At 48.0% G+C, this 15058-nt stretch overlaps 1 long non-coding RNA gene across 1 annotated transcript in view; it reads left to right on the top strand.

Annotated features, from left to right (window-relative positions):
- LOC142579720 (uncharacterized) overlaps nt 1-15058 on the top strand; it is a 48565-nt gene that overhangs the window by 19073 nt on the left and 14434 nt on the right. Inside the window, exon 2 of the long non-coding RNA XR_012827436.1 lies at nt 2596-2705. This is a non-coding gene — a long non-coding RNA (uncharacterized LOC142579720). The remainder of the gene's footprint in view (nt 1-2595; nt 2706-15058) is intronic.

Below are 15058 nucleotides of genomic sequence, written 5' to 3'. Positions count from 1 at the left end.
GCCGCCTATTTGCCATGATAAGAGGTGGTGGTTGTGCTTTCAGCGTCCGAGGTTAGCATGCTCTTGTCCTCGGACTCCTGGGAACGCTGTTTGGTGTGCTTACGTTTACGCTTCGGTTCTTTGTTAAGGGTTTCATGAACGTATCGCTTTAGTTCCTGAAATTCTACCAAGAACTGCTGCATTTGTACGTGAGTTTGCTGCTGTATTTGTTGTTGAATTTGTTGTAGTTGTTCTACCGTGAGGTTTGCTTCTGTTTGTTGTGTTCCTGAGTGAGCTACAGTATCTCCAGGTGGTGTAGGTTGTGGTTGTGTGTGCCCGTTGTCTGGTGGTTTTTCGATGGGCTACTTATTTGCAGTTGTGTAGCCTGTACTATGGGTCTTGTGGTTCCCATAAGCTGGGCCAGCTGTTTTTCGAGGTAGGCTATTTTGCTCTCATATCTGTCTAGGCATTGTTTAAGTTGTTTGTTTTCTGTGATTACCCTTTGATATTATAGGTTTTGTGTGATGGGTGTAGTATATGCAGGTTTGGGAGCCACAACCTCCGCCCAGCTTACCTTGGCTGATGGTGTCTTTTGGGTGTGTCCATGGCTCCCGCCGATGCTTTTGCCACCTGCTGCTGGCGAATTGTTGTGGTGGTTCTTCTGCTGAGTTGGTGTTTGTGCCTTGTTCCTTGGTGGCGTTCGGGGTCGTCGGCCCGGGGACCGCGAGCGCGACCGGGAGCGGCGCTTGTCGTCGCCCGACTTGTAGGCTTCTTCTTCCTCTTCAGAGCAGAACCAGCGTATGTCCTTCGTCCTCTGTGGGTGGTTGTTGTTGTCATGGGGGGGGGGGGTCTTATGGGCGTGGTTGGCCTCCTGTTGTGGCTGTCGAGGTTTCATTGGCTTAAGTCTCTTTTTGCAAGTTGGGTCCCCTGTGGGATGGGCCTCCCCACACGAGGCGCAACTAACAGCGCATGGGTGTCCATCTCTTGGACCTGTCAGTCGACACAGCCAACAAATAGGGCGGTCCGGATTTGGGCAGACGTCCGTGCGGTGTCCTTTCTCTCGGCAGACCTTGCAAACTTGAATTGTGGGTCTGAATGGGTAGCAACGGAGCTCCCCTCCATAATAATATACTGTTCGAGGTAGCCTGGGACCGAAAAAGGTGATGACTACACTATTGGTTGTGCTGATCATTCGGGCTGTGATGATCTCTACCCCCTGCGTTCTCACGTGGCGATGGGCCATGAGAGTCTCTGTCGAGGTGTTCATCGGTACACCGTGAATGACCCCTCTTAGAGTGTCGTCTCCGTTTGCAGCGTAGGCGCGGATGGCGTGGGCCCTGCCCGTTCAGTACGAGCTTGCGTATGAGGCGTGCTTTGTCCGCAATTTCCTCGTGTTTGGTCGATAGGATCGCTATGTTTGATCCAGGATTAATTCTAAGGATGAATTGGTCATCCTTGAAGCTTGCTTGACATTCCTCTATGATTGCTTGTGCAAGCGTGGGAGTGAGAATGTTCCTTAGAGGGAGGCCCTGGTTCGGGCGAATGACGATTTTGTAATCGTCCCTCGGCAATGGTGGTAGTTTAGGCAGTTTCTTATAGGTTGACGTGCTCGTCTGAAATTGGTTTTGGGGCCCCGCGTCGCCGCGTCTCCGCTCCAATGCCTCTTGTTTACGTTGTTTGGTGGATTTAACTGCCTGACAATTAGCGTTCTCTTCTTCACGGGAGTAAGAGTTTGCGTCTTGACTCACCGAGTCATAGTAGTCTTGAGCTTGGTCCATTTGGTCGTCCGCTATTCCATCCTGTTGTAGGTGGCGGAAGTCTCGCTCGGTTGTCGCGTCGAGAGCCATGGCGCTCGACTTTCACCCCTCCGACATTCGACACTCCACACTTCCGGCGCGGAAATCTCCGGCGTCGGTGAAGCTGCCGTCGGCTCACCACGTCGGCGTTGCGTTAGCGTTCACGTGATGGCGAGCTGTTTGGAATCCTCCTGTCCTTCCAAGAACTCGTAGGCCCACCTGGGTGACGTCCAGGTATTCCTAGGAACTTTGTGAAGTTGGTGGTAAAGTTTTGCAGGCGTTTTCAAGCGAAAATCCACTGAAGAATGATGAAAATGCAGAGCGCGAAGAGAGCACGTTGGTACTACTTCGCGCCCCCTGGCGGCTCCTCCTCATGAAGACTACGATCTTAATTTTGTTAACCACTCATCTTAACATCATTTGCTGGTAGCGACAAGCCGTGTAAAGTCCTGCCAGGCTTCCTAGCGTCTAGCTTGTATTAATCCACGCTGCTCCACCTCAGTTTTGGAGGGATCGTGGCGCACGTGTCATACGTGCGCCACACACTTAGAGGCTTTTGTGAAAGAACCAGAAGTCCACAAGGTATTACATCTCATGCCTGTACGTGTGTGTTTCTTACACTTCTTGAGCGCACGTGTAAATTTTAGTGTTTTATTTACTTGCTCATTTCGTGTTAGCGGTAGGTACCTATCTTGAGTCTCCGTCTAAGCAGCCCAGCCGTATTACACAAGAGACGTGCTCTGGTGGTATGGCTTGCCGAATAAAACTGCGTTTTAAATAGCAGCCAATAGAAGCAACTTAAATCTTGTGATTTTCGCAGGAGTCCTGTCGGAACTTGGATCGCCATAGATATCGCCGACGGACAACGACTACGGCCTGATTGCATCAAGTCTTCCCAGTCATCGCCATCGTCTACAGACTGTTCCGCAGGTGTTTCGAGTGTTGAAGCTAAATGCGTGCCCCACAAGTTTAAAAGGACGGTAGACTCTCAATATACGCATAAAGTCATTGCAAATCTTCCGGGATGACCACACAGGCCAAAGTAATATTTTCTTCTCTTCGTAGAAACGCCTGCGACGTCGGGCCAGTTGACCAAACTGTAAGATGAGTGAACTTGAGCGAGGTAGGCAGCATGCTCGGTGGTGGGAGTTCACCATGGAGCAAACCGAGTGGACGACTCTGTTTCATCCGGCCTTCGCTCGCTTCCTTCCGAAAGCTACACATTTCCAAGAAACAAGAGTAACAGGTCCTGCCAGTGGGTTTGGTTTGAAAAATTCACGTGGCTATCCTACGAGAGCAAAAGCGCTGTAATTTGTCTCGAGTGCGTTTCATATTCAAAGGGAAAGCGTAGCAGGCCTGGTGCAACACAACCAGCTTTTGTGAAGATTGGTTTTAATAACTAGAAAAAAGCCATAGAGAGGTTCCGACGACATGAAAAAAGTCAGTTCCACTTAGGTTCTTCGAACCACAACCTGTCGAGGCGGAGGGGTATTCATATAGCACAGTCATATAGCACAGCTCCTAACACAGCTAGCAGTGTATCAAGCCACAGGAGGAAGCCAGGACGGTACTACGTGTCATTGTAAGCTCCGTCCGCTACCTGTGTCGCACGGGCCAAGCTCTGATTGGGCGCACTAAATACGGTGGGAATCTACTCGATTTCCTCGATGAAAGGACAGGGGATGTACCACCATTGAGGAAATTTATGGCAATGAGAGACAAACGGATAAGCAGTGACATGCAGAACGAGGAAATTGAGATCATGGCCCACACGATACGGCGGGAAATTATTAGAGACGCGATTTTTAGCCCGTTCTACGGTATAATAGCTCACGGAACAACTGATGTGACAGGGGAAGAGCAGTGTGCCATCTGCGTGCGTTGAGCTGACAGGGCACTCAACGTCCACGAAAACTATATGTTGGCCTGTACAACGAGCCAGATAACAAGGCTGATACACTGCATGTACATACATGATCATCAAAGATATGATTTTGCACCTTGGCCTTGTATTCCACAACATTCGTGACCACTGCTTTGGCGGGGCAGCTAACATGTCAGGCCAATTTGCAAGAGTCCATAAAAATATTAATGGTTCTGAGCCGAGATCTCTATATGTACATTGTAGTAATCATTGCCTAGATCTTGTGCTGCAGGAAACTAGTAAGAGCTGCGATGGCGATGCAGCGGCGATCATTGGCGAGCATCGGCGATGCTTTGAGTACCGTAAGATATATCTTTAAGAGTCATTCTTGAATAAAAAAAAGCACAAAAGGGTTTATTCGTCCGTTGTTCTTCCCTCAGTATAAGGATCCATCGGATGAGCCAGAATAAATCACACTGGTGTGCCCGACAAGGTGGACAGTCAGGGTAAAGTGGAAGAAAAGGATCGCTGAGAATTACGCTAGGCTCGAAGAGACACTGAATGAGATACCTCAAGGAGTAGGCTTGACGGCAGACAACAGCAAAGCCGTTTTGAAGGAATACCAAACACTCCTGGGAAAGTTCGAAACGTTGTTGGGAGTAAATATCTCCATAGCTGATGAGGATAGCTACATGGGCTTGTTGGTACGGAATATCTTTTTTTTGTGGTTGTAGCGTAAGCCGAACGATAAGGACAACAGCAAGACACATTTGACAAACACGGCGCTAACTGTGTGTGTCCATAGCTGTGTTTGGTCCATGTGAGGAACTAGCAAGGGTCCTCCAACGCTCAACGTTTCGTTCGGCAGGTGTGAAAGAAGCTGCAAAGAGCAAATGTCCCGTCTGCGGTCTGGAATCGCGTTTTAGGAGGTGTGGAACCGCACGAGCGCTGTTGCAACTCAGCTAGATCTGAAGGAGCCTCGCAGTGGAAGGCCTACAAAGCTGCCGAGGAGGTTCGAGATGTCCAGCACGTCTCTCCTGCCCTTTGCGCTCGATCGCAAAGCCGTATTGCGAGCGAAATGCGGCGGCGATTTGATCAGCCTGCTATGGAGTTCACGGTAAAATATTTTACGCCCTAAAAGTGAAAAAGGTGTAAATGTGTCTATAACTCATACCATCAGGGTGTCAGTTATATAACGCACACCCTAAGGGTGTGAGTTAGACATATTTACGTCCCTTTTCACTTTTAAGGGTGTAAGTGATTTTACAGTGTAGCGAGTGAAATTAGAAGGCACGTTGACTAACACCGCCAGAAGAAGACAATTTTCGGCTGACGGCCTAAACGCAGCAGTGTGCACGCAGCTGATTTTGATCTAAGCCGTCTCTCAGTGCAGCTGGTTCTTACTTTTTCCTGTTATTTTGTAAAATGTCGAGTCTTTATCGATTCAAAGCACTTCGAAGACTCTGCAGGCAGAATTTGAACTAGTCCATGAGCTGCTAAACCAAGTCGTCAAAGGCATGCATCTTCTTTCTATAGCTGCATAGCTTCGGCAGAACGCGTGCAGCGTTTTACGCCGAATGAAAACTTATTTGTGGAACTGCATGACGCAGAGGAAGCTAACATGTCTCATTCTGCACGTTCACAAGGGAAGGACCGCCACGCTCAACTTAGAAGACGTGATCAAGGAATTTGTCACCAGGACTGCTGAGCGAACAGCCACTTTTGGTCTTTCAAGCGATCAGCAAGGTGTGCATCTGTCATCATACGTTTGAAATCTGGAGCAGACTGCGCGCAGTAACTATGTGCAGCTCTCCAAGCATGAGCTATCTAAGCAGCTATCTAAGTAGCTATCTAAGCAACTATCTAAGTATAAGCCATCTGTCTCAGCATGAATTATCTAAGTATGAGCTATCTGTCTTCTTTTCTCTATCTCAACTCGTTACCTCTGCCTTATCCGCCGTGGTGGCGTGACGCCTATGGTGTTGCGCTGCTAAGCACGAGGTCGCGGGATCAATTCCCGGCGACGGCGGCCGCATTTTGATGGGGGGCGAAATGCAAAAACACCTGTATACCGTGCATTGTGGGCACATAAAAGATCCTCGTGTGGTCAAAATTTGGTCCAGAGTCCCCCACTATACGGCGTGCCTCATAATCAGATTGTGGTTTTGGCACGTAAAACCACAGCGTTCAATTCAATTACCTCTGTCTTGAATTATCGAACGTGGGACCTTAGGCGGGCCGTTTAGAGCCGTATGATGAAGCGGCATTTCCTTGAATAAGCTTTTGCGCATAAAGAATCATTCTGCGGTGAGCAATACATACGGCGGTGTTCCGCGCACAACTCTTCCCCGTCCCCCTTTGAGCGCTGTTTGTTTTCACGCACAGCCCAGATCGGAACGCGAGTTGCAAGCGCACTATCACTTTTAACATCCTTTGTATTATGCCTAAGGGCGTGCTTTCGAATTAAAAAAAGTGCACTATCAAGCAGAAAATAAAAAGACGGGTATTTATTTGAGCTTCGCGCGACGACCAGGAGGACTGATAACCCCAAACTTTTCACTTGTAAACCGATGAAATGCTTCATCATCACTTGTATATATTGCAAACGCTGTAATTACACCTGCGGAGAATTGATCGTCGTACCTCCTGCAATTAAAAGCGTAGGGCTGTTCATATGTATATCTGTTGTGCATCTTGGGTATACAGGGTGTCCCAGCTGACGTTAGCCAAGATCTTAAAAATAAAATGTAGAATATACGTGGACACAACGAGTGGTATTCTTTCAGCAGTGACGTACCACACCAGGACGATTTTTTTCATAATTGAAATATGGATAATTAGATTAGATTAATTGAACTTTTTAATTGCTGAATGGAGGGCCCGAATTTTGATAGAAAAGTAATATTTGCGTTTTAAAACGCATGATTGAGTTGTTTTCAGTGTGCTATGTCTCTCGCAATTGCCGTATTTGCACGATTCTAACGCGCGCCTTTTTTGAATAAATAATATGTTGAAATGAGCATGCGCGTTACAATAAAAATTTGCATGTGTGTGTGTGTGTGTTGTGTGCCTTGGTTTGCAGTCACCATTTTCTAGTTTGCTGCAAGTGTGTCCTTTCTAATGCTATAAATGGAACTGAAGATGACTTTTTTGTAGTCGGTAAACAGCGAAAAGCAGTGTCGTCGAACCACGATAGCAACTAGCCGCTAAGATTCAGTTGTGTGTGCGTCTGTGTGCCTTTTTATGTCCCATAACGTTGTTTCAACACGGTACACCTCGGCTCATGTTTCGTTACTTGACGTGCGCTGTAGAATCGGCACCAGGTTATTTTCTTTGGTATTTGGGCGGTAATGTAAAAGCGCGTTACAATCGGGGGCGTGGGAGAATAGTGCAATGACGGTTTTTTTTTTCGCGTTATACAGAAAACCCGCGAAATATGAAAATAGCCGCATGATTACCACTTACGTCGATCCATTAACGCGACACCAGCGGTCCCTGGCGTTACTCGGAAGATTGAACTGTGCTCAATGATTGCATCCTCCTCTTCGATGCCGCTGCGCACTGCATTGGTTTCGAGCTTCACGCGGAAAACGGAGCTCGCAGTTCGCGGTGACCAACGCCGATACCAATGCCTCGCCACTTTCACGTGGCCGCCGAGCCAGGCATTCTGTTTCAACGGAGAAAAAGAGCGCGTATATATGTATATGCACACGCAGTAGAACCTCGTTGATATACGTACGTTTTGCCGGCGCCAACGTTCGCAATCGAAAAACAAAAAAATGACCCAACGCTCATTTTTACCGGTTCATACGTTCCCGGAAAACACAATTTTTCGGTACCAAAGTTCAGTACGTCGCCAAACTCCGATCGTATGATACGTTTTCCGGCCGCTAGACCCCATGTAAACAAGAAAATACGCGAGGCGCACGCGATCGAGAACAGTATATATAGCTGCTCGCCGCGGCAGCTTCACCGCAACACTTGTCTGCCCGTCTCACGTGAAAACGCCGGCGCGCACTTGGTTTCTCATTTCGGTACCAGCAAATCTCCGGGGCCGTTGCACGCGGCATTCACAGCCATCACCGCCAATCCTGTGCGATAAGAACCTTCGCCTATCTGCTTCACAATGCGTGGTGCTGTCGGAAGCGTAGCGCACGCTTTTAATAGGCGACAACCGAAACGCGCCGCCATTCCCTGCTGCAGACTGCGATCATATACGGTTTCCGGCCGCTAGATCCCATGCGAACAAGAAAAGGCGCATGCGATCGAGGACAGTATATAGCCGCTCGTCTCACGTGAAAACGACGGCGCGCACAGTTTCTTATTCTGGTACCAGCAAATCTCTGCCCGGGTCGTCGCACGCCGCATTCACAGCTATCGCCGCCAAACTTATTGTGATAAGCATCTTCACCTATCTGTTTTACAGCGTGTGGTGCGTAATGTCATTGATAGAGTACCGCACGCTTTTAGTAGGCGATAATCGAAACGCGTCGCCGTTCCCTGTTGCAGGCGGCGCGATGTGGGCATCGCGTTTCGCTTCGGCGGCATCTGGCGTCACCCGCCAGCTCGATTTCGTTTCGGTTTCCCATCGGCCTCTTAGAACAGCAAGCAAGAGGTAAACAACAAAACGCGCCTCGTGCCGCCGGAGTACCATCAGCTCGACGCGCGTCGGCGTCTCCTGTAGCAACGATCGGCGCGACGCTTCGCATTACGTATATAGGCTTCAACAGCAGTTTGTCCAATTCTTTAGTTACCTCGGATCGTACGTTTCCCGGCTAGCACGTTTTTTCTCGTGTTTTTTCCGACACGTATGAACGAGGTTCTACTGTATTACACACACACACACACACACACACACACACACACACACACACACACACACACACACACACACACACACACACACACACACACACATATATATATATATATATATATATATATATATATATATATAATATGACCTTACCACCCCCGCCTTTCGTCATGTTACCTTCGTCGTCAATGGACGGCCACGCGAGCCGGTTCCTTGCGGCCGACCCGCTTTCGTTTTAAAACAAATAACGTTTCTTTCGCTTTTTCGCCTCTCTTTGGGGTTATCGACAGTGGTCGGACTTGGCGCCGATGCAAAAAGGGCACGTGATCTTGCAAAACGATGCTGCGGGGCGCGTTCGTTGCCGAACGCCAACTCATGGAGACGCACTTGCCGTCGCGCGAGAGCGTTGGGGCGTTTGAAGGTTCTGGTTTAGATAAAGGTTTACATGCTGGGGCGAGAGCGCTCGGGAAGTACAGCCCTCCTCTTTTTTTTCGCCGTTCTCTCCCCCCTGTTGCGGCTGCAGGCGAGAAGGATGGCTGCCGCCTTCTACGCTGGCGCTCGCGCCGCTGGAGACAGCGCACACATATGACAAATCGGCTAATACGTACTGTTGCGTTTCGCCTGCGACACGCGGTTTTGCCGGCGCGACTGCGGCGGGGCGGCAGACATTTTGGCCCGTTCGGCGTCGCCGCAACGCTCCCCGCCAGGCGTTTCCAGGCGTTTCCAGGCATGTTCCGATGCCACGTGTCTTCATGTGCGTGTGTGAGTGTATGTGCCATTGTGCCCGAACCAGGCGATGCGACAGCAGGGGTCACCCTCTCCTTCCAGTCATTGTGCCCGAACCAGGCGATGCGACAGCAGGGGTCACCCTCTCCTTCCAGTCATTGTGCCCGAACCAGGCGATGCGACAGCAGGGGTCACCCTCTCCTCCCAGTCTTTGTGCCCGACCGGCGGCGCTACGACAGTGTGCGTCACCATTAGCCCATTGTACAATCACGTGCTCGTCTATTGAGGGGTTCCTTCTTGCCCTCAACTGCGAGAGTATAAAAACAGCTGCCCCCGGACGCCAAAAAGAGGGCTCCGATTTCTTCTGTTGAGTAAAGTGCTCTCCCGTCTCTCTACTTCGGTCAACCTGACCGCCAACTCTTTGCGATGTTAAAATAAACAAGTTGTTTTGTTGTTACCAGTCGACTCATGCTTTGCCGGGACCTTCGGATGCTTCCAGTTGTACCCCAGGCCGCCAGGCCAACGCTACCCTTGGGGCTTGCGACCCAGGTACAACCACGGGCGTCAGCGCCGAGTTCCCAACAACCGATGCCATCGGTGGGATCCAAACAGTACAGCACCCTATACTACGTACCGCTACAGGCGCGCAAATTAACGGCTCTGTTCTCCGCAGAATTACGCAATGACACAACAACCGGACGAGAACCGGCGTATTCAGCATGGTATGGCCGATGGCCTCGGGCCTGCCAGGTCATAACTGAGCAGAGTGTCAATAAAGTTGTTACCACCACCACAACAACCGCTACCTAAGTATTCTCACTGCAACATGTACACGCTTTCGAGCGCATCATTCCTGTAGCACGTTCGGATGAAAAGGCGCGAGTTAACGATGCACGCAAGTGTGTACCTAGCGTCTCAAAAGGTCTATAAAGTGAATAGCTTTCTAGAAGTATTCTACTATATGTTCGCTTACATTGATATCATCGTCGAAGGTTTCCGCACATTCTATTATTATTATTATTATTATTATTATTATTATTATTATTTGCCTACTTTAGGTACTTTGAGTCTATCTAGCCCGATCCAGCTGGTGACCCAAGTTGTCTGCTGTAGCTTGGGCCACCAGGTATGTGCTCGTTTTCGTTTCTTCAACTGCATATTTATCAGGATATGCATTACATGACATTTGACACGCATACATGATGACGTGAATGACATGGCGTGACATTACATTTGGGCCACTAGGATTGTGTTTGTAGTCGTGATCCGCGACAAAAATGTCACGGCATGAACGAAATGCATGACGTGCTCATGATGTCGTCTTGGTCGTTATTTTGAATGGATATACATGACGATCTGCGTGACTTGACATCTGGGCCACCAGGCTTGGGTTCGTGGTCGTAATGCCGTCGTGGTCGTTTCTATAACTGGATATATATCAGGATATGCATGGCGTGACATGAATTACACCTGGTGACGCTTTGAGGAACCCCAAACGATGCTAGCATCGTATGGTGTTCCTCAAACGTTCCTTTGGGTTTTGCTGGTAGCTGGATGTCCAGCTGGACATCCAGCTACCAGCAAAATGCTTCGCACAACACCGATTCTCACAGCGCGTGGGATCTGCATAGTTTTAATGCGATTATCATCATTTGGGAACTTCACGCACTTCTAGAGTTCTGCGTCTCTAACCGTTTTCCCGCCAACTTTGGTCTCTCGGTAGTCCATGGTCTAATGCAAGGGTTCCCAAACTTTCTGGCCTTGGAAGAGCCCCACCTACCTTACCAGAGATCCGTCGAAAACCCTGCCGCCCATATTTGGCAAACGGTTAAATGCGCACAATGCGAGCCGGAGAGAATATCGTCCCGATATTTTTCGTCAGTTCGTGCCATAACTGTAGCCAGAAAGAACGCCTATGTAATGTTAACGTACTGCAGTTTCAGTGTATAGTCATGCGCCTGATAGACACCGTTCGCAGAGGAGGGCGACATGTATATGTGTCTCGGGTTGACTGTAAGTTAATTAGCGCTAAAGAATAAACAAGATAAGCAGTTATGCACGATCGCGCAGCAGAATCATCGTTCGCAGGGCACAGAGGACGAAGCCATGGCATCCGAAATCCAGCGGCGCCCGTATACTTTCCATGTCCGAACTGCAGTCGTCCACTCGTCAATGTAGCTACTATACAGATTAGAAGATTACACCCACACAGCGGAAAGAAAACAAGTCCGATGAACGGCGTATGCGTTTGCCGTATCAGGAACAATGAAACTTGAAGTAAACAGTACCTTCTCAAACGCCGCAATAAAAGGCACATCTTCTTCTAATACTATAAGAAAACATTATACACTCACCGCAAGAGGGCTTCTTGCCAAGATGTACATGCTCTCTATAGAGAGGAGGCTGCAGCATATCATTATAGGAAACATTTCAACGCGTTGCTGCACCACGCGCGCTAGTAGAGTTTCTGGAAGAATTAAAAAAAGTGATTAAATAAGATTACGGCGCCTTTGGTGTCTTAAGACGTTGTGTTTGTGGATTTGTTTTCTTCTGAAATCACACATCCGCGTTTCCTTGCGTTTTCGTGTTGGTGTGGCACTATTGGTGTTTGGAATGTGGCACTCGTCAGGCACACGACCTGCCGTGGAAAATTTCTATTTTGGTTTCTTTCATACGTGAACTAAGCAATGTAGCATATATATATATATATATATATATATATATATATCATCAGCCTAGTTACGCCCACTGCAGGGCAAAGGCCTCTCCCATACTTCTCCAACTACCCCGGTCATGTACTAATTGTCGCCATGTTGTCCCTGCAAACGTCTTAATTTCATCCGCCCACCTAACTTTCTGCCGCCCCCTGCTACGCTTCCCTTCCCTTGGAATCCAGTCCCTAACCCTTAATGACCATCGGTTATCTTCCCTCCTCATTACATGTCCGGCCCATGCCCATTTCTTTTTCTTGATTTCAACTAAGATGTCATTTATCCGCGTTTGTTCCCTCACCCAATCTGCTCTTTTCTTATCCCTTAACGTTACACCCATCATTCTTCTTTCCATAGCTCGTTGCGTCGTCCTCAATTTCAGCAGAACCCTTTTCGTAAGCCTCCAGGTTTCTGCCCCATATGTGAGTACTGGTAACACACAGCTGTTATACACTTTCCTTTTGAGGGATAGTGGCAACCTGCTGTTCATGATTTGAGAATGCCTGCCAAACGCACCCCAGCCCATTCTTATTCTTCTGGTTATTTCAGTCTCATGATCCGGATCCGTGGTCACTACCTGCCCTAAGTAGATGTATTCCCTTACCACTTCCAGTGCTTGGCTACCTATCGTAAACTGCTGTTCTCTTCCGAGACTGTTAAACATTACTTTAGTTTTCTGCAGATTAATTTTCAGACCCACCCTTCTGCTTTGCCTCTCCAGGTCAGTGAGCATGCATTGCAATTGGTCTCCTGAGTTACTAAACAAGGCAATATCATCAGCGAATCGCAAGTTGCTAAGGTATTCTCCATCAACTTTTATCCCCAATTCTTCCCACTCCAGGTCTCTGAATACCTCCTGTAAACATGCTATGAATAGCATTGGAGAGATCGTATCTCCCTGTCTGACGCCTTTCTTTATTGGGATTTTGTTGCTTTCTTTGTGGAGGACTACGGTGGCTGTGGAGCCGCTATAGATATCTTCCAGTATTTTTACATATGGCTCATCTACACCCTGATTCCGTAATGCCTCCATGACTGCTGAGGTTTCAACTGAATCAAACGCTTTCTCGTAATCAATGAAAGCTATATATAAGGGTTGGTTATATTCTGCACATTTCTCTATCACTTGATTGATAGTGTGAATGTGGTGTATTGTTGAGTAGCCTTTACGGAATCCTGCCTGGTCCTTTGGTTGACAGAAATCTAAGGTGTTCCTGATTCTATTTGCGATTACCTTAGTAAATACTTTGTAGGCAACGGACAGTAAGCTGATCGGTCTATAATTTTTCAAGTCTTTGGCGTCCCCTTTCTTATGGATTAGGATTATGTTAGCGTTCTTCCAAGATTCCGGTACGTTCGAGGTCATGAGGCATTGTGTATATAGGGCGGCCAATCTTTCTAGGACAGTGTTCCCGCCATCCTTCAACAAATCTGCTGTTACCTGATCCTCCCCAGCTGCCTTCCCCCTTTGGATAGCTCCTAAGGCTTTCTTTACTTCTTCTGGCGTTACCTGTGGGATTTCGAATTCCTCTAGGCTATTCTCTCTTCCACTATCGTCGTGGGTGCCACTGGTACTGTATAAATCTCTATAGAACTCCTCAGCCACCTGAACTATCTCATCCATATTAGTAATGATATTGCCCATTTGTCCCTTAACGCACACATCTGATTCTTACCTATTCCTAGTTTCTTCTTCACTGCTTTTAGGCTTCCTCCGTTCCTGAGCGCATGTTCAATTCTATCTCTATTATACTTCCTTATGTTAGCTGTCTTACGCTTGTTGATTAACTTCGAAAGTTCTGCCAGTTCTATTCTAGCTGTAGGGTTAGAGGCTTTCATACATTGGCGTTTCTTGATCAGATCTTTCGACTCCTGCGATAGCTTACTGGTATCCTGTCTAACGGAGTTACCACCGACTTCTATTGCACACTCCTTAATGATGCCCACAAGATTGTCGTTCATTGCTTCAACACTAAGGTCCTCTTCTTGAGTTAAAGCCGAATACCTGTTCTGTAGCTTGATCCGGAATTCCTCTAGTTTCCCTCTTACCGCTAGCTCATTGATTGGCTTCTTGTGTACCAGTTTCTTCCGTTCCCTCCTACAGTCAAGGCTAATTCGAGTTCTTACCATCCTATGGTCACTGCAGCGTACCTTGCCGAGCACGTCTACATCTTGTATGATGCCAGGGTTCGCGCAGAGTATGAAGTCGATTTCATTTCTAGTCTCACCATTCGGGCTCCTCCACGTCCACTTTCGGCTAACCCGCTTGCGGAAAAAGGTATTCATTATCCGCATATTATTCTGTTCTGCAAACTCTACTAATAACTCTCCTCTGCTATTCCTAGAGCCTATGCCATATTCCCCCACTGACTTGTCTCCAGCCTGCTTCTTGCCTACGCTGGCATTGAAGTCGCCCATCAGTATAGTGTATTTTGTTTTGACTTTACCCATCGCCGATTCCACGTCTTCATAAAAGCTTTCGACTTCCTGGTCATCATGACTGCATGTAGGGGCATAGACTTGTACTACCTTCAATTTGTACCTCTTATTAAGTTTCACAAGACCTGCCACCCTCTCGTTAATGCTATAGAATTCCTGTATGTTACCAGCTATTTCCTTATTAATCAGGAATCCGACTCCTAGTTCTCGTCTCTCCGCTAAGCCCCGGTAGCACAGTACGTGCCCGCTTTTTAGCACTCTATATGCTTCTTTCGTCCTCCTAACCTCACTGAGCCCTATTATATCCCATTTACTACCCTCTAATTCCTCCAATAACAGTGCTAGACTCGCCTCACTAGATAACGTTCTAACGTTAAACGTTGCCAGGTTCAGGTTCCAATGGCGGCCTGTCCGGAGCCAGGTATTCTCAGCACCCTCCGCTGCGTCACAGATCTGACCGCCGCCGTGGACAGTTGCTTCGCGGCTGCTGGGGACTGAGGGCCGGGGTTTGATTGTTGTATTCATATAGGAGGTTGTGGCCAAGTACTGCACCAGGGTGGCCAATCCTGCTCTGGTGAGAGAGTGCGTTACCGGTTCTGGTCACCGGGATCAGGCCGCACTCCAGGCCTGTTTATATATATATATATATATATATATATATATATATATATATATATATTAACCTTAAAGCTTTTTGCATTGTTTTGTGGCAGAATATGTCAGAGAG

This window comes from Dermacentor variabilis, chromosome 1 (genome assembly GCF_050947875.1).
Source record: "Dermacentor variabilis isolate Ectoservices chromosome 1, ASM5094787v1, whole genome shotgun sequence".
In the NCBI taxonomy this organism is placed as follows: Eukaryota; Metazoa; Arthropoda; class Arachnida; order Ixodida; family Ixodidae; genus Dermacentor; species Dermacentor variabilis.
This window is presented reverse-complemented; position numbering and strand designations above follow the sequence as displayed.